Consider the following 19,990-nt stretch of genomic DNA (forward strand, 5'->3'; position numbering starts at 1 on the left):
CTCAGCCAGCTCCGTGCCACCTTTGTGCCCACTCTGGTGGCAGGAACAGAGCAGATGCAGCTGTGGGTGCAGAGGGAGAGCCTCCAGCAGCAGCAGCAGTGTCTCCATCTCCCCAGCCAGGCCAGGCTGTGTCTGACCTGCTGCCCCCTTCCTGGCCCTGCTCTGAGCACTGGGGCTGCCAACTCGTGGTTTTCACCCACCCCCGTTATGTTTGAAGGTATTTTTCCAAGGCAGCCTGGTAGCAGCTAATTGAAGAGATCAAAGAGTTCAAGGAAGGGATTTAGTCAAATGTTGGATTATCTAAATAATTGCCTTCCACTGCACGTATTTTTCCCAAGGTAAATTCAAGTTAGCACCTGTTGAAGAGCTTATTACTCACTGTCTGGGCTCTGGAGCATTGGAATTCAAAGGTTTTCTGTGCTGGAATCCAAAGGCTCTCCATGTAAAATAGGACAATTTCTCATTTCTGCTGGCAGCCACCTCCTTGCTTTGTAATTAAATAAAGACTGCACGGCCAAAACTCACAGTCCCCACACCCAGGTGTGTCCCCAAGCCTGAGCAGCCTGCCCTGCTCTCCAGGACACCGTGGCTGCATCATCCCACCAGCCACGGTGTGGGCCAGTGTGCTGGGTCCCAGACGGGCACTGCCCTCTCAGAAGGGCTGTTTGGAGCAGAGGAGCCCTAAAGCAGCTGACAAAGGGTTTTGGCAGTGGTGACGATGTGGGAATGGTCACATCACCCCTGGGAGCTCAGGCTGCTGCTGCCAGTGATGCCTCAGGTTTTGGCTTTTCTATTTTGCAGATGCTCTGCAGCTTTAGTGGGCAGTTCTGAGGTTCATTTTAGGGGATGGTGAGCTCTCTGCACAGAGCAGGAGACAAAACTCTGTTCTAGAACCTGCAGGGTGCCCCTCGCTCGGCTCCGTGAGGACAGCAGTGACAACCTGCCCTGCAGAGCAGAGGGGTCACAGCACACGGAGCAAACCCAGAGCTCTGCTCCTCGAGGTGGTGGGCACAGCAGGACCCAGTTCGCATCTCACACAGGGTTTTCCAGTTTCACTGGTGCTCCCAGTGCTCCTGCAGAGAGGCTGGCAGGGCTGTGCAGCTGATGCAGCCGCAGCTGATCCCAGAGTTCCAGCGCTGACCTGGATTTAGGGGCAGAGCAGCTCCATCACACTGACTCAGCAGCAGGGAAGCCAGCTCTGCTCTGAGATGTGCCCAGAGAGGAGGGCCCAGGGCAGGGAGGTGACTCCAGCCCCTGGGGACGATGGGCTGAGGCCATCCACACGCATTAGAGGAATGATAAAGAGGGAGCAAGTGCAAAAAAGAGCCATAAAAATGATTTGAGGGTGGAAGAGAACACTGAAGTGAAGGATTTAAAACCTCAACCTGTTTAGCTAATTGAGGACACACTTGAAAGACAATGTGCTCACAACACGGAGAGGCTTAATGTGGAAAAACACCAAGTTCTGAAAGGCTCCTCAATAAACTGGGAAAGGCAACAGGAGCTGAAGCCAGGCTTATTCAGAGTGGGAAAAAATGTGCAGATCTCTTCCAGGAAGGATGATACAGGAACAAGCACCCATAGAGCTCATAAACTCTCCCACTCACAATTATTGAAAGGTGTCTAGTGTAAATGGTGTCCTTGCTCCAGTGAGGTTTCACCCACCACTCTGCTCCCTGGAGCAGCTCCAGAACACTGCCAGAGCATCCTCAGCTCCCCAGAGGTCTTGCAGAGATATTTATGCTTCAGCTCCAGCTGACCCCACATGCTCCAGGAGTCCCCTCACACGTTGTCTGGCTGTTCTTTCCAAGGGGAGGCTGATTTCCTGTGGAATATAAAATATTGGGTAGCCAAGAGCAGCAGCAGCCTGGGGAAGCACCAAAATCCTCCCCAGGGTTGCAGCCATCCTCGGACAGCTCTGCACCTCCCAGTGAGCAGAGCTGGACCTGCCACCAGCACACATCCCAGCCCCAGCACAAACGGGCCCTGGAAGGTCTCTCTGGGGGCTGCCCTTCTCCTCGTGTCTCGCTGCTCCACTCCCTGAGACCCAGGTTCCTCTGCTGCAGGGTGAGCCAACAGACCAGCTCGCCAGCAGGACTGGGAGCATTGCTGGCTTGTTTGAAGATGGATGTGGGCAATGGAATGCCTCAGGCTGTTCTGTTTTCCAGGGAAGAGCCAGCTGCATCTTGATTTCCCAGTTCAACCCTTTTGGTTGGTGCAATGTCTCCGAGATCATACATTATTGAAATAATTATGAATTTTTCTTATGCATGTGCCCGTGTATAGCACAAGGGAGAGCTGGAAGGGCTCGGCGTGGGTTTGAGGATGGGGCCACAAGGAAATTTTGGAGGAACCCTTGTGGTTGGCATGCTGTGATCAGCTCAAAACAAGGCCAGGGATGAACCAGCAAAGGTGGTGATGGCCAGGCTGGGGGGAAGCTCTCACTCACAGCAACCTCAGCCTGTTCTTTAGACACAGCTTAACATCCAACCAGACATTAAATGAGCACTGTGTGCTTGTGGAGGGCGCAGAGATAGCTCCTGACGATGCACTTCCTCACTCTCATCCTTTGCCAGTGTTCAGGGAGGTGTTTCATTGCTATCTGCATCAGCTGCTCCATCCTCCTGCCTCCTGGCACCGCTCCCAGACACAGAGGTCAGCTGCAGCCCAGGAGATCCCGCTGGCACTCAAATGTCTCATTGATTTGCAGAGATGCTGCCTGGTGCTGCCCCCACCCCGAGCTCTGGGGCTGACCCTTGGCTCTGTCACATGCCACAGGTCCCTGTCCCTCCTGTCCCTCCTGTCCCTCCTGCCCAGCCCACCCAGCAGCAGATGCTGGTCCTGGCTAGCCCAGGTGTTCCTACACCAAACAAGCTGGGGACAAAAAGGAGGGGACAGATGAGGAGAGTGGCCTGGGTGATGCAAGCAGGGACAGGAGCACGGAGCTGTGGGCAGGCAGAGCTGGCCCCTGTGACCCATGGGTGGAGCCACGAATGGTTCCTCTCATTAGCCCTGATGCCTTCAGGCTGAGCTTTCACATTTCCCAACTCTGCACTGCACTGGGAAATAACTCTGAACTGCAGAGTTATTTTATTTATTTATTTATTGTATTTTAATTATTTTATTTATTTCCTGCACTGCACTGGGAAATAGCTCTGAGCTGCACACAAAGTGCCAGCAGCTCTCCTCACAGCTCAGGCACACACAACAATCCTTTTCCAGCCCCACAACCAAGGACAGCTGCAGCTCCAGCCCCAAAAAGTGCAACCAGCAGGAATGGAGGAGAGCAGCCTGGGAGGGTGGGACTGCAGCACCTGGAGCTGGAATTGGGCACTGAACCCTGTGTGGGAATGGCCCAGAACTCATCAAAGTGGGACAACTCCTGCCTCTGAGCCCACCTTGGGCCCACCTTGGGTGCAGCCCTGGCTGGGCTCTTGTGCTGCCCGAGGTGTGTCCTTGAGGCCTTTTGATAAATCCCTGTTTATTCTTTCCCCCTGCCCAGCCTCTGCTCCTGGCAGCCTCTCCAGGCATCATCCCCAAAATCACCTTCCCTGATCTGTCAGGCTGCCATCCCCACCCACCCCCTCTGCATTTCCCAAAGGAAAGTTTTATTTCCTTTATCATTTTATATATTTTCTTTATAATTACCATATGATGCATTAAGAAATGAAATGCCTCCCCTGGACTAAGCCCATTATGCAGTTACCTCTGTCAGCCCAACCTGGAATTGCATCTTTTGTTTGTTTGACAAGACCCAAGTCCTACAAAGCCTCAAATTCTGGCAGCAATTGCCTCTGCTGGCCTTTAATCCAGCATTAGTCTCATTCGTGTTCTCCTGATCCAATTTGTCCATCTCTTGTGGCCTTTTCATCTTGGAAACTCCCAAAGGATGTCTCTGGGAGCCAAGGGCACACAGCATGGAGCCCAGGAGGTGCCAAGCCCCTTGTCTGGCTGCAGAGGGAGGATTCATTCCCTGCTGCAGGGAACAGAGGTGAACATCTCCCAGGCTCAGAGTTCACCTCAGAACCACCAGACTGTGCTGTCCATCTGTCCAAGGCAGGCAGCAGAGCTGAGCACCTGCCACGGTGGGACCTGACCCACTGGGAAGGATTCCCAGGACTGCAATTTTGCCTGGTACAGGCTCTCTCCCACTGCTCTCAGCTTCCCTGAGAATTTCCCACATCTTCCAGCTCTGCTTTGTGAAGAATTCTTTTTTTCCCCCTTTGCAGTTGTTCTCCATTCAATTTTATTGGCAGTTGCTAACACCATCCACCCTCCAGGCTTTTTGTCAGAGCTGCCTCTCTGCTTGTGGCCTTTTTATTCCCCAACACCTTTCTGTAGAGAATGTTTCACTTTTGTTCGTTTTCGTTTCCCCCTCCACAATTTTCTATTCCTAATTATCATTAACTTGGAGAACTTGCTCCTTTTGAAGAGCAGATAATTAATTTCCAGGGCTGACGCCTTTCTCCCCTGTAATCAGAGCCACATCCTCGTTCCCCCATGCCCTGTGTGCTGCCTTTTTGTGCTGGGCTCATCTCCTGAGGCTCTCAGCTCCCAGCTTGTGGCCCCAGCACGTCTCCTGGCTCTGTGCTCTGCCAGCTCCTCTCCTCTCCCTCTGATTTATGCAGCCAGAGCTGGGAAATGCTCCCTGCAAGGGAAGGATCTCACAGGGAAGAGCACAATGGGAGATTAGGGGGCAGAAGTGGCAGGAGGGGCACTGGAGCCTCACAATTTTGGCAACAAATGGAAGGAAAACGCCAACAAGCAGCTCATTTATTGGTGAGGAGTTGAAAGATCCCAAGTTCTTGCTGTGATCCAAGCAGGGAGCAGACTAAGGGTGGATTTGATGATCTCAGAGGTCTTTTCCCACCTCTGACTCTATAAAATAAACCCTTGAATGGATCCTAAGCAGCCACAGGTGACTTATCCCACTGGCAAAGGAAGGAAAGAGGGGATGCCCTCAGAATTGAGCCTGGAACTTCATATCCCGAGCCTCAGGAGTCCCCAAAAGCTGAGTTGGGCACGGGAAGCCTCTTCCTCCTTGGCTCCTCACTCTGCCCAGGGTGGAACCAGCAGGAATTTCCCCATGGAAAGGGGGCTCAGGGATTGGAAGTGCCCAGGGAGGGTTGGATGCCCATCCTGGAGGTGTCCAGGGAATTCCTGGAGGTGGCACTCAGAGCTCTGGGCTGGGGACAAGGTGGGGATGGGGCACAGCTGGGACTGGATGGGCTGGGAGGGCTTTTCCAGTCTCAGGCATTCTGTAATTCTGTGTGATTATCCTGAAAATGCCCGGAATGTGCCAGGGTCTCTAGGGTTGCTGACCTCATGGATATGAGCCACTTTTCCTCGTGTGGTTTCCATCAAACCTCCCTGAATATTCTGTTTTTTTCCAAGGTAGCGTTTTCCTTGAGCCACTTTTCGTCCTGTGGCTTTCATCCAACCTCCTACAGTGCTACAAATATTCTGGTTTTTCCAAGGTATTATTTTCCATAATAATAAAAAAATAATAATAAAAAAAGGTTTCAGGCTGGAGCACTGAACCAGCCCTTCCCAGGAACCAGAGGGGTCCAGAGGCTGTCACAGCTGACAGCTCCCTCATCCCAGCTCCCAGTGGATTCTCAGGAACATTGAACCAAAATACCAAATCCAGGCTCAGGGTCTTGCCTCGTGGTTTCTGGCACTAATCAAGATGAATGTTTTAGGAGTTTCCTAGAAGTGAACCCCAAAGTCTGCACACATAAGTGGATTTCAAGGCCTTTGGACAAGGTATTTCCACCCTCAGATCACCCTCTCCACTGACAGGAGCACCAGCACTCCAATTAGAGGGGCTGCTTAAACTCCATCAATGTCTTGTGCAGCCTAAAAGCTTTTTAAACGAGGCTTACAGCCACGAACAAGGTAAATACATTTGTAGATTTGTTTGGGCAATTACAGTCATTTAAAAAACAATGCATATTAAGAGACATGAATCTAATAAGCCATTGCTAATTAAACGTATTAATGCCACATTATAAAACGAATGCTGATATGTTGCAGCTCCTTTTGTGCTGTAAACACTCAAGCAGTGAGAATGGCAGAATTTGCATCCCTGGGCATTGCCAGTGCCCAGGGACAGAGGAAATGAATTTGCCCCAGTGGAGCCAATCTCCTGCCCAATCTCCTTTGTGGGCCTGCTCCTCGTTTTCCTTTGCTCTGCGAGCAACAATTGCAGTAAAATGGAGCTGGTTAACCCCAGAACATGGGACACCACTACAAAGCACTTGTGAAGACTCTGCTTTGAACTGTGCTCCTCTGCCAATTATAATTTGCAGCAGGTACAACATTCCCAGGCTGTGGAAAAGCCATTTCTCTGTCCTGGGAGAGTTCAGTCAATTTTATCTGACATTAAATGTTCAATAGGACAATTTTCCTTCTCTCGCTTTCATCTCTTTGGAAAATGTCACCAAACTGGAGTTAAGCAATTGACCACAGACCTTTTGAGGGGTCAGGCCCAAAGGAGCCCCACGGATGCAGAGAAAGGCTGAGAGCCAGGCGGGGATCCCCCGGGCACCCCGAAACACCAACATGATTGCTTAAAACCTTTAAACAATCGGGCTGGGCCGTGCTGGGGGTGCTGAAGGAAGGGTTCAGCAGGTTTGGGGAGCTGGGTGAGGAGTGGGGCCAGGATGGAGGGGCTGTAGGGCAGAGAGTACCCTCAGGCCTGCTGAGATTTGTTCCAGTGGTGGCAAAGTCACTCCCCAGGGTCTCCAATTTTATGTAAAAGGGAGCAGCCACATGTTCCCTGTTGTCAAACTGCCCGAAAATCACAGAATCCCAGGATGGGCTGGGTTGGGAGGGACCTTAATGCCCATCCCATGGCAGGGACACCTCCCACTGCCCCAGCTGCTCCCAGCCCTGTCCAGCCTGGCCTTGGGCACTGCCAGGGATCCAGGGTGGGCACCCTGTGCCAGGGCCTGCCCACCCTCACAGAGAACAATTTCCAATTCCCAAAATCCCATCCAGCCCTGCCCTGTGTCAGTGGGAGCCATTCCCTGGGTCCTGTCCCCCATCCCTTGGAAATTCTCCATCTCTTTGTAGCTCCTTCAGGTCCTGGAAGGCCACAGTGAGATTGTCCCTGGTCGTCTCTCCAGGTGAACAATCCCAGCCTTTCCTCCAGCAGAGCTGCTCCATCCATGCTCATGCTGGAGCCTCTCTGGGCTCTGCAGCAGCTCCAGCTCCTGCTGGGATTCTCCACCCAGCCCAGGGGAGCAGAGGAAGGTGCCCATGGCAGTGCCAAGTGGGCAGCTGTCTGCAAGAGCTCATGGACAGAAAGCCTTGACCTTTGGCTAATGAATCACTCCTAATGAAAAGCCTGTCCAGCTGGATTTAATTGCCTGGTTTGGGCAAGATATGGCTGGAAAATCTCAAGCCTGTCAAGATTTTTTTCCACCCCCTAAAGCATCAAATTATTCACCGTCCTTTTGTAGCATTTTGCAGCCAACTCTTTCCTGTGATGATTTTCAAAGGATGAAGAATGAGCACCCTGGTGACATTTCTAGTATCTATAAATATCTCCCCACTACCCTGCCTGCCCAACTGGTGAATTATGCAGGGAGATATATATAATAAAACAATCAGATCCATTTTGTTGTCAACAGACCATTCTTCTTCAGCTGACAGGAGAACAGCTCAGGCTGTGGCTCTGGAAAGAGCAGGCAGTGCCTGGGGAGTTCCTGAGCTTCTCCTTTCCTGGATGTACAGGGGCAGCTTGGAGGGCAACACTGAGCAGAGAGAGGCTCTGCTATGCTGGGAAAAGGAGGAAAGGTTTTAAAAGAGAAAAAGAATGAAGCTCAGGAGAGCAAAAGTCTCCGGAATGGCAGGAAATCCCACATCCAGAACACTGAGAATCACATGGATTCACACACAGCATCACTGAGGTTGGAAAAGATCTCAAAGACCATCGAGGCCAAGCTGTGCCCAACCCCACCTTGTCCCCAGCCCAGAGCTCCGAGTGTCACCTCCAGAAATTCCCTGGGCACCTCCGGGATGGACATCCAACCCTCCCTGGGCAGTGCCAATCCCTGAGCCCCTTTCCATGGGGAAATTCCTGCTGGTTCCACCCTGAGCCTGCCCTGGCCCAGCCTGAGGCCGTTCCCTCTCCTCCTGTCCCTGGGATGAGATCCCAAATTCCCCACCCCAGCTGTCCCCTTCCTGGCAGGAGCTCTGCAGAGCCACAAGGTCCCCTCTGGTAAAAGCAGCCTTGGAGATGTCCCAGTGAAGGACTAACCCAGCATGATGGATTATCTGCAGCACCATGAACTTCCCTCCACTCCTTCTCTTTTGTGTTTAATTCATGCTCTGTTCATGCATCTCAACCTCCTGCATGCTGAAATACACCGAGAATTTAATGTGCCCAAATCTGCAGAGCTGTGGGAAGTGACCAGTTTACATTTCATATCTAATTGGCAGGTCTTAATTTAAATTGGGAGGGATTTAATTTAATAGCAAAGCTTTCCCCAGCTAGCAGACCTCTACTAGCAGGGACTCATTATGTGGGATACTCTGCAGACCCTGTTGCCTCATTTATGGGTTAGAGGCAATTTTAAAAAGCCAGCCTAAGACATCTCTCTCCCTTCCATTAGATATTTGCAGATGGCTTTTGCTAAGCCATAACTAGCTCCTTCATCATTAATTTTTTGGGGCTGTGCCTTGGGGACAGTGCCTAGCAATTAAAAAAAGTTCTTACCAGAGAGTTTTCCCTCCTTACCTTCATCCAGAAGTTTCTCGCTCTCCAGGACTGCAGGGATGAGGATTTTGGATGTTGTCACTCCTGCAGGGAGAGAGCTGCTGTGCTGCTCAGGGCAGGAGAGTTCCTGTGCATCTCCTGCAAAGCCTGAGGGCTTCCCCCTCCTCAGTGGGTGTTGATTTCTCTTTCGGGGTTCTGATGGTCAGGGTGACCCCAAGAGAGATCATAAAGAGTCTTTGCTTCCCTAGCCCAAACACAGCCAAAGAAGGAGCCTGGAATGCTTCTGATTGTGCTTTCAAGGTTGTTTATTTCTTCTTATCTGAACATTCTTTCTCTCACCTGCCAAGCTCTGGCTAGCAAGGAAGCCATGGCCATCTGCCCTCGAGCCCTGGGCTGCTCCCACATTATATATTAAAAACTACGTGTCTATGTTTATAATTTATTACCAAGTCCCATCATCTATGCTAGACTGTGAATCTCTACCTTAAACCAACAGAAAAGTGTCACCATCCCAGCAAGACATGGAAAGCAAGAAGAAAGGAAAGAAGGTCAGGACATGCCCAAATCCATCCATCTTGTAGCCCCTTGAACCCCATTCTAAAAACCCAAAATTTCTACTTTTTCACCCTGTGTTAATTCAGCTACCACACTACTCAAACCCTTGTGTGGTCTGTAATTCCTTACACAAAGTTGTCAGCTTTTTCCATGGGCTAAAATGGAATCTACAGGTGTTTTTACTTTGTGCCAAGGTCTCTGAGCCCCTGGCAGGGTCTGGAGCAGCCAGGGCAGCCAGAGGGATGTGCTGGGCTCCCACAGGTGGAAGCAAAGCTGATCCCCCGGACTGTCAGAGAGTTGAGCACATCTGCCACGTGCCAAAGCCACCCGTAAAACCACTCAGTGTGAGGTGAGGCTCTGAGAAACCAAACAATGCCCACAGAAATGCTGTCCTGCTTGAACCCCAGAAGCAGGCAAGCCCCCCACGCCCCCAGCTCCCTCCCTCCCGGTTTTGGTCACATCCCCAGGACACAGAGATAATTTGGGAGTCCAGCAGAGAGATGGAACTTGGTTTAACTCAGCATTTCATTGCATGAACTGTGTGACATTGTGGGGGTTTCAGAGCAGGGCTGTGCTGGTGCCTCAGATCTGCAGCAGCAAGGCCACACCAGCGAGCACCCACTTGGACGGCTTCTCCTTGGTTTTGAGGTTAAAAGTCCACACGTAGGTCGGCCCTCGCTGACGTGTTTTGTACAGAGGACACGGGTACAGGCCCCGGGTGTCCTGCTTCTCATCAGGAATGGCCCTGATGAACACCACAGGCATGGCTGGGGTGAGCTCCTTGAGCCTGGCCTCCGTGATGGTCCCGGCCTGCAGAGAGAAGGACAGGTCACATCTCCAAGGTGTCCACCAGCTCTCCGAAGCACCTGAGCCCCCGTGATCTTCATCCAAGCTGCTCCTGCTGGGGAGGTGCAAACAGCTCCTCCAGGGTCAAGGGGCTGGATGAGCCTCTTTGAGGAAGCAGGTCTGGATCCAAGAGCTCCTGTCTTACCCATCTCTGGATCCAAGAGCTCCTGTCTCACCATGACGCTCCTCAACCTAGATCATCTCAAGGCTCCAGCTACCCGCACTCCCAGCAGATGCCCAAACCCTCCCATCCCAGCTGGACTTCGTGTGGGAATACTGTCCTTGGCCCTGTCAGCCTTATTATCATCAAAGTTTCACTTCTCTTCTCCTGGCTTCTTTCCTCTTGTCCTGTGCCAGGGAACAGGGACAGGACAAGAGGAAAACCTGAGCCAGGGCAGGCTCAGGGTGGACATCAGGAGGAATTTCTTAGCTGAAAGGGTGATGGAGCATTGCCCAGGGAGGTTGGGGTGCCCATCCCTGGAGGTGTCCCAGGAACACCTGGGGGTGGCACTCAGTGCTCGGGGCTGGGGACAAGGTGGGCATTGGGCACAGCTTGGACTCAGTGACCTCAGAGACGTTTTCCAAGCCCAGAGATCCTGGGATTATTCTCATGCATCTCTTCCTCAGAGTGTTCCAGACCAAAATCACCTTGTGGGAGGGAGGGTGGACACCTGACACAACTGGGATGGAGAACAGCCCCAAAACAGGCTTGTTCCCACTCTCATGACGCAACCAAGAGAATTCAAAATGACTTTTCTGAGGGAATATCGCCATTCAATATCACCTCCCATTATTCTCCTCCCAGCAATGCCCTGCCCAGCAGGCTGCCCAACGTAGGAGAGGGAGAGAACCCTGCCAGGGCAAGAAATCAAGTTTGTTTCTCTAATTTGGGTCTCTCTGGCATTTTCTCTCTCTCTTCCTGACAATAAAATACCCTGCACATCAATCCATTTCCAGGGAAAACTGCCTAATGGAGGCTAGAGAGACCAAATGAAAACAAATAGGGAAATGGAAATGAAACTTTTCAGCACTAAAGGAACTGCCTCTCACTGCAGCAGAGCTTCACATATCATCATTATTCCAAATGCTCTCGGATCAGAGTTGTGGGGTGAGATTCAACCTCTCCAGCAGTTTATTTATTTCTATAACAAGAGAAGAAAAATCATCCCTCCTGCCACACACCTCGGTTTAATTGTACTAATGCCATCTGTTATGCTCAGCTATGAAAAATCCAACTCTCATTTAGGATTTTATATTTCCAACGTGCTGAGCAAACATTAAATAATTCGTATAATACCGTGCAAAGTAGCTATTTATGAAACATTATTATGCACTCTTCTTAAATTCACACCTTTCATTTCTGAGACGGGGTTTTAATCAGGTCTGTCTCTTTTTTTTTTTTTTTTACAGCTGAGAATACTTCAAATGAAATTTCCAAGAGATATTCTACCTATTTCTGTGTTAACAAGAGCTAAAATCTTCCTGAGGTACCTTCACGTAAGATATCATTTTGTTATGTCTGGGCTGATTCTCATTTGCATGTTTTATCGCTCTCATCATCAGAAATTAATTCTGCTCTGAAAGCAGTTCCTCCTGACTAGCAGCCGTGGTGCAAAACCACCATTCTGTGCCTGGAGAGCTCAGCTCCTGAGGGATCCCTCCCTTCTGCTGTCCCGGATTGCCAGCAGCCAGCTGAGCGTGTGGCAGTGCCACCGGGGCTGGGGCCACCAGGAGCTGCCGCGAGCCAGGGGTGGTGCCAGAGGGGCCCAAACCCAGCCCTGAGACCCAGAGCCCTGCACGGGGATGGGTTCCTCACACCACAGCCCCCGTGGGGTCAGCTGGCCAGGGACACCAACACCACAGTCCCTTGGGGTCAGCTGGCCAGGGACACCAACACCACAGTCCCTTGGGGTCAGCTGGCCCAGGGACACCAACACCACAGTCCCTTGGGGTCAGCTGGCCAGGGACACCAACACCACAGCCCCTGTGGGGTCAGCTGGCCAAGGACACCAACACCACAGTCCCTTGGGGTCAGCTGGCCAGGGACACCAACACCACAGTCCCTTGGGGTCAGCTGGCCCAAGGACACCAACACCACAGCCTCGTGGGGTCAGCTGGCCCAGGGACACCAACACCACAGTCCCTTGGGGTCAGCTGGCCAAGGACACCAACACCACAGTCCCTTGGGGTCAGCTGGCCAGGGACACCAACACCACAGTCCCTTGGGGTCAGCTGGCCCAAGGACACCAACACCACAGTCCCTTGGGGTCAGCTGGCCCAAGGACACCAACACCACAGCCCCGTGGGGTCAGCTGGCCCAAGGACACCAACACGGCCTGGCTGCCTTGGGGATGGGGTCACCTGTGGGCAGGGAAGAGGACACAGAGTCAGCAGGGAACAGGACATGGAGCCAGCAGGGAAAGGGACACAGAGGCAGCAGGAAAAGGGACATGGAGTCAGCAGGGAAAGGGACATGGAGCCAGCAGGGAAGGGGACACAGAGGCAGCAGGGAAAGGGACATGGAGCCAGCAGGGAAGGGGACATGGAGCTAGCAGGGAAAGGGACATGGAGCCAGCAGGGAAGGGGACATGGAGCTAGCAGGGAAAGGGACACAGAGGCAGCAGGGAAAGGGACACAGAGGCAGCAGGGAGCACTTCAAGGTTGTCTCCAACTGATGGGTCAGTGTCTTCAGCTGGACAAGGGGAATGAAAAAACTCTTCCCTGTGGGGGTGGTGAGGCCCTGCCCTGTGGCTGCCCCATCCCTGGAGGTGTCCAAGGCCAGGCTGGACGGGGCTTGGAGCAGCCTGGGACAGTGGGAGGTGTCCCTGCCCATGGTGGGGTGGAATGAGCTGATTTTCAAGGTCCCTTCCAGCCCAAGGCAGTCAGGGATCCTGTGGCTCCGTGGCAGGGCTGCCAAAGATCCGTGGAGCACCCGTGGGGTGAGACCCACCCCTGCCCTGGTCCCACCACGCTCCAGCCCCTTGGCAGGGGCAGGGCACACTCCTGGCATCAAACTCTGTAATGCAGAGAGCAAGGGAGCCAAGAATCACTCAGCAGCGTGAGGTGAAATGTCTCCAAGCATCCCCAGTCACAGCATCCTCCTGACTGTCACTGAGTCCCAGTGACTTTAACAGGGCTGCAGCAAGAGATCATTCGCACCCAAAATAATCTGCTTAGTTTCATTTCATCTAACAGCTGCCTGCTGTTTTCTAATGAATGTTTTATAAATTTAAGACACCCAAGGGCAAACATAAATGTTTAAATAAATAGAAAAATGTGAGTAGCAGAACATAGAAGGACTCTTTCCTTTTTTGGAGGCACAACCTAAATGTGAAATATTCTTTTAAAAGTGGAGGCGTTCCCCAGAGGAATTCTTCTAAACGTGGCCTGCCGTTTTTATCAGAGGATTAATTTGGAAGGAGTACACAACCCAAAAGAGCTGTGCACCTGTTTTAAAAGTCCTGCATCCATTAATGCACACTGGTACTCACTGGATTATAGGTAAATGGAATAGTTCCACTAGGTAGAAATGATATTTCAGTGGGAGCAGCAACCCATAAAAATATCCTTTTCCTTTCTGAAATAAATTGAAGCATGATACCCAGAATGAATGGCTCCATGATCATAATTGCTCAGTATCTTTCAATCACAAGGAAAATGTAATCAGAAAAACACATTTACTGGTGTTGGGATGGTCTCTGAAGACAAATCCCATTGCTGGATGCAATCACCCAGACCAGTTATTGGAGGGGGCAGAGGGGAGAAGCCAAGTATTTCCCAAAGATTTCTGGTTTGCACCACCAAAACCTCTCACTCTACACTTCCAGCATTGCCTGGAGATGGGTAAAACCCAGACAAAACTCATTTTCTGATCATGGTGGCAGAGAAAACATAACAGCCAGGCACTGGGATGTTCTTAACTGGAGTATTTGATATGCAGGACCGGGAATTTTTAAAAGCTCTCTCTGTTGTGGTGTGTCCAGCTGATTTCTGTTTTTAGGGCAGCAGAAATCCAGTGTTCCCTGTGGCAGGGGCTGGGATCCCCTCGGGCTGTGTGTGGAGAAGGGAACAGCCAGGGAGCTGTGGGGGCAGAGCTGGGAGCTCTGGTCCTGCTCTGCTGCCGTGAGCAGAGATCTGACCTGGCCCACGTGAGATCCTCACTGCCACCTTCCAGCAGAGCCCTGGCCAATGTTCCCGGCTGCCTGTGGCTTCCCAGACCCAATTCAGGCCATTTCCAGAGCAAAAAACAGCCTGGAGCTTTGAGCTCCCCATCAGGGAGGACACAGCTTTCCCTAAGTTCCTCTCCTTCATGGAAAACCATTGCAGAGAGGGAGATGATTCATGACAAATAAGTGAGAGTGTTGGATCAGAATTTCAGGGTTGTTGGAACTCAAAATGTCCCTCAGACATTTTTAGAGGTTCAAGGCCTTGGTCAGAAGCATTTGAGACCCTGGCAGGCAGCTGGAAACAGCTGTGATTTTGAGTTTGAGCCATGGAATGAGTTACCAACTTTGGAGGTGGAACAAGCAGTCACAAAAGGTTAGATAGGACAGTAAAAGTAGTTACAAAACAGAGGGGAAATTTTTTTAATATTGTACAGGGGGGTTTTAACACCTGTCCAGGGGGTTTTTACGTTGTACATGGGGGTCAGAAGTTCTAAGATGGAGGAAAGTGGGCTGATCCTGTTCTTCCTCCTTCTTCTTCCTTGCCTCCATGTTCTTGGTGATGTTGGCACTCACAGATGGGTTTAGAGTAGAAAAGCACTTTGTAATATAGGTAGTAGGTATCGGGGGAAAACTATAAACATGTAATACGTAATATATCATACAAAAGACAGCAGCAGCCCTGGGCGGGGAGAGAAGAAGAAGACAGCAGACAGAGAGGATGTCAGGGTGTGTGTGTGCCTCTGCCTGGGCTGCTGAGCAAACCACAGCAGCTCAAGGAGAAAATCTTTTAGATAACTTGCAATAAACTGCCTTGAGACCCAACAACGAGAGGCTGAGCAGTTTTTCTTTGGAAGCACGGGTGGGAGGAGAGAGTTCACCACACACGAGACCCCAGACCAAGCCCGGGGTTCCCACACAGGGCCACATCTGTGGCTTCTCCCTCACCTGCAGAGCCTTGCAGAGCTCACCTGAGCATCCCAGCGTGCTCCCTCCATGAACAGCCCATGGACATAGGCCCCCTCCCGAGGAGCGCTGGCAAAATCCTCCCTGCTCTTCTTCGTCACGTCGCACTGCAGCGTCATCTTGTCCAGGGGCCACTTGTTTTTCCTGGCCGTGGTCTGCATGACGGCCGTCAGGAGGGCCTGGGGGTTGAAGAGCCCCCCGAGCCACAGCGTGGAGGGCAGGGAGAAGTCCCTGGTCCAGGCTTCCAGCTCGCTGATGTGAGCCAGCAGGTCAGCAAACCAGGAGCCCAGGCTGGCAGTGGAGGGGTAAGACCTCCTCACCCAGGACTCGGGCACCGTGCCCAGGAAGAGGCAGCTCTGCAAGGTCTCCATGTCGCTGGTCATGGTCAGCTCCCCCTGGGGAGAGAGGGCACAGTCAGCACTGAGCACTGCCCAGCACGAGGAAGGGCGCAGAGTCCACGCAGACACCGCTGGCCACGGACTGTGGGTGACTCTGTGAGTTTGGGCTTTTCCTGCACTCCTGCTATTGCATATTCCTGCATCCTGCTCTAAAAATGCTGCTGGGAGAAAACGCTGTGTTTAGGGACAGCAGCAGGGGTGCCCCGCGGTTGTCCCAGTGTTATTTCTGGTTTTTCTCATGGTCTGGCAGATTTTCAGGGGTGTAAAGTTGTTCTCACTCACTGCCAGAGCAGGATGCTGGAGTTTCTGATAATCTACTCTAAAACTATCCAAATATTTGCTATAGATATATATTTTTTTTTTTTTAGTCCTATCCCCCTCCTCTCCTCCAATTCCCCTCACTCCTCCCCTCATTTACTGCTTTGCAGTGCAAGATTTTCTTTTTGACTTCAGGTGTTGTCTGCAAATGTAATCACAGCTCCTTCCACAGCAGGGAAGGAGCACAACAAAGTAAGATATGATTCAGCCAAATGAGATAAGGAGAGGGGTTTGACTTTCCCTTTGTGCACCAATTAATTAGTTTCAAAGCTTTTAGAAACCTGTATCAGTTCTGCCAGAAGAGCTCAATTCCATGACACTCCACTGAAAAACAACGTGAGGGTGGCTGAAACAACTGGGGCAGGCTGTCCACAGAGGCTGTGGAGTCTCCATCCTTGGAAATGTTCAGAACCCACCAGGGCATGGTCCAGAAGAACCTGCTCTGCCTGTCCCTGCTCGGGATGGGGCTGGAGCAGATATTTCCTGACCAGCTCCTCTGTGATTCTGGCTCCCTCAAGCCAAGCAGGACACAAAGAGAAACCCTCCAAACACCAGCTCAGCTTCCCTGGTATGGAATGGTCCCCACAGCCCAAACCTCTGCAGCTCTGTGCTCAGCTGGAGGGGCACAGCACCCCCAGAACTTTGGAGACCCACAGATAATGGCCATCACTGCTCTCCCTTATAAGCACTTCCTTTTGTTCCCTTTTCGCTTTGCCAAAATTTATCTCATTTACAATTTCTCTTTGCCTCGGGCTAAGTGTTTTTGGAAAGATTAACTGAAATCGGTTGAGCCATCACTGAGAACGAGGGGGAGGGAATTGGGTCAGTCTATTCACATTAAAAGATCCCAACTGTTCTTTCACAGGACCTCAGTGCCTCCAGCCATGAGGTCAGCAGAGGTGCCCTTTGCTGGGGCCACAAAAATCTATGAAGCTTTAGCAAAAGTTGAAATCTTCTTAAAGCAGCCCCTGCAGTTGTTTAGCAATGCTCGTCAGAGCCCAGCAGTTCAAGACCTCTGCAGCTTGTTCATGCTGACCATGCCCTGTGGGACACACTGACAGCTGAAAAAGAACCTTTAATATCACCAAATCCAGCCATATAATTGTGACTTGGACAAGGGGTGGCAATTAGATTTAATGTGGGGAAGAATGTGCTCTTTAATATCAGTAGGGGAACCAGGGGATGCAGAGTGTGCAAATGAGCCACAAACAAAATTAACCACAGGAATCTGGAACAGGGACTGCAAAGCTCTCCCCAAACCCTGCCACGCCTCATGGCAGGGCAGGAGATGGGCTCTGCAGAAAAGGCTCCTCAGAGGCTGCAGCAGCCTCAGCTGGGATGCAGAGACATCCTGGAGAGCAGATTTCTGGTGGATGGAGAAAATCCTGAGTACAAAGGGCTTAACATGGGTTCCGAAGCTACAGCAGCAAATAAGGTGAAAAGAAAAGCTGGAAGAAGGAGCACTTGTAGTTAACACTAAAATATGAAGAAAATCTCCATCCTCAGGAGAAACTGGACACAAAGGAACCATCAATGGGCTGGGCTGGGCATGGCAGGACCATGCAGAAGAACAAGAAGCTCTGCTCTGGCCACAGCAGGACACTGGAACAGGAGGAATTTGTGTCCTGGAAGTGTTTTGATGTGGGTAAGAGCACGGCAGAATGTCTGCAAGCAGCCAAATTGATTTAAAGACAACCCCCCCTCGATCATATATCATGTCTAGCTTTACTTTCAGGAAACAAATGAATTAGCAAATGTAATTCTCAGCAAGGCTTGAGAAAGCAATTTTTAAAGCCTGCGCACTCAAGCATGCTTTGAGTCTCCTGTGAGGGTTCAAAGCATCTACAGCAGCAATCTCATAGAGTTGTCCAAACACAATTATGCATAAATTTGCATTTCAGATGCTGAATACTAAAGTGCATCAGAAATTATTCGATTTTTAATTTTTTTCCCAAACGCTGGGAGTAATTTTCATTTAAAGATACCCTTGGAGGAAATCCTAATCAGCCTGCAGCCATTCCCTCAAGATGAGCACACTACAGGCACAAACTGTTTCCTCAGTTCAGGTTATTTTCACTTGATACCCAGCTTGCCGATCAAAATTTGGTCTTTGTTATTTTACAATATATATTATCCTCATTTTGGAGGTTCATCCTTCATTCAAATTGCAAACCAGAGGATCTGCTTGCAAAAAATGAGGCTGGTACAACATTAACATGCAAGTGCTTCAGCCCAGCCTCTGGTTCCACCCAAGCCAGCCAGAACAAAGGGCTTTGAAATGCAACATGCCAGTTATTTCTGATGGCTACCAGTCTATTGCAATTTCTCTTCCTCCTAATGGGATGTCTCCTATTTTTGGACCAAACAATCACTTTCTGCTACCACGACACGATGAATTATTCAAAAATTCAAATTAGGCGTGACATTTCTAAATCGCCTTCTTTTGGCAGATCCTTCAGTCAGTTAAAAACAATAAGCCTTGTTTTCTCTGGGCTTTATTTATTCTCTGCTGAGCTCTGTGGGGCCTGGCTTGTAAACTCTCCTCCTCTGAGTGCTGTCAGTGCAGGCCCCCAGCCCCAGAGATGAACGAGCCTTAACAGCTCTTTAATTGTCAGGAAGGGCAATTAAAGCAGGATTTCCTCAGGGTAAGGCCCAGAGCCAAGTGAGGGGAGCATCAGAAGAGCCATCAGCCCCCTCTGGCTGTTCTGTGGTCCCCAGGTGTGGGAGGGATGCTGAGCAGGGTTTTGGGTCATGCACAAGGTCTAATTCAGCTCTGCAGGGACCCACAGGTGACCTGTGGCTGCAGACACAAAAGCTGGGCTCAAGTTGTGCCAGGATTGTGCTGGTTTGGATCTCAGGAGAGCTTTCTTCAGGCAGTGGGCTATAAAGCCCTGGGCCAGGCTGTGCTGGAGTCACCAACACAGGTTGGCAGAATATTCCGGGCTGGAAGGGGCCCTCAAGGATCAGAGAGTCCAGCTCTTAAGTAAATGGCCAGTCCAGGGGCTGAACACACAGCCTTGGTAGGGTCAGCACCAGCTGAGCCCAAGTACCCTGGAAGTGGCCAAAAACCATCTGGATGTGGCACCTGAGGCTGTGGTGCAGGGGTGAGCTGCTGGGGTGGTGGTTTGGTGATCCCAAAGGGCTTCTCCAGCCTTAAGGACTCCGTGGTTCCTGGGATTGCCCACTGACGGCCTCTCACAGCCTTCAGGTGTGCCCCTTGGCAAACACCAGATTTGCCAGACCCCAGAAATGCCAAACGCTGCTCTGCCCAGCAGTTCTCCTCCAGGCCAGCCCCAGGATGTCTCTGCATCCCAGCTGAGGCTGCTGCAGCCTCTGAGGAGCCTTTTCTGCAGAGCCCATCTCCTGCCCTGCCATGAGGTGTGGCAGGGTTTGAGGAGAGCTTTGCAGCCCGTGTTCCAGATTCCTGTGGTTAATTTTGTTTGTGGCTCATTTGCACACTCTGCATCCCCTGGTTCCCCTACTGATATTAAACAGCACATTCTTCCCCACATTAAATTCTAATTGCCACCCCTTGTCCAAGTCACAATTATATCTTGTTTGGAGCTCTGGGATTGAAACATTAAATCACTTCTGTTTACCTGTCTCAGGAAATAGAATTTTCAATTCCAGCTAGAAAATAAGAGAAATCTGTTTATGATAATTGACTACATAAATATCAGCTTCTTTCCAAACGGGCTGAACACCCTGACCCACCACCTGTGCCAGGGATATCTCTGCTTTAACAAGCCCCAGCAGCAAATGCAGGGCACACTCATCTGCAGCTGCTGTTTCCAGGCTGCAGCTGCCATTTGGGAGCAGCTTGGTGCCCAAACCCCAAGCCAAGCGTGCCCCTCCTCATGCAGGGTGGGCAGCTGGAGGTTTCTTCTGCAAGCTGCCCCTGGAGAGGTTTGAGATGAGATTCCATCTCAGGGCAGGCCCTCCTTGCTCACGCCCAGCTCCTCCCGTGGCCGGGCTGGCTCCAAGCCCAGACCCTCCAGCCACGCTGTGCACACCAGGGC

Source organism: Lonchura striata, chromosome 19 (genome assembly GCF_046129695.1).
Source record: "Lonchura striata isolate bLonStr1 chromosome 19, bLonStr1.mat, whole genome shotgun sequence".
In the NCBI taxonomy this organism is placed as follows: Eukaryota; Metazoa; Chordata; class Aves; order Passeriformes; family Estrildidae; genus Lonchura; species Lonchura striata.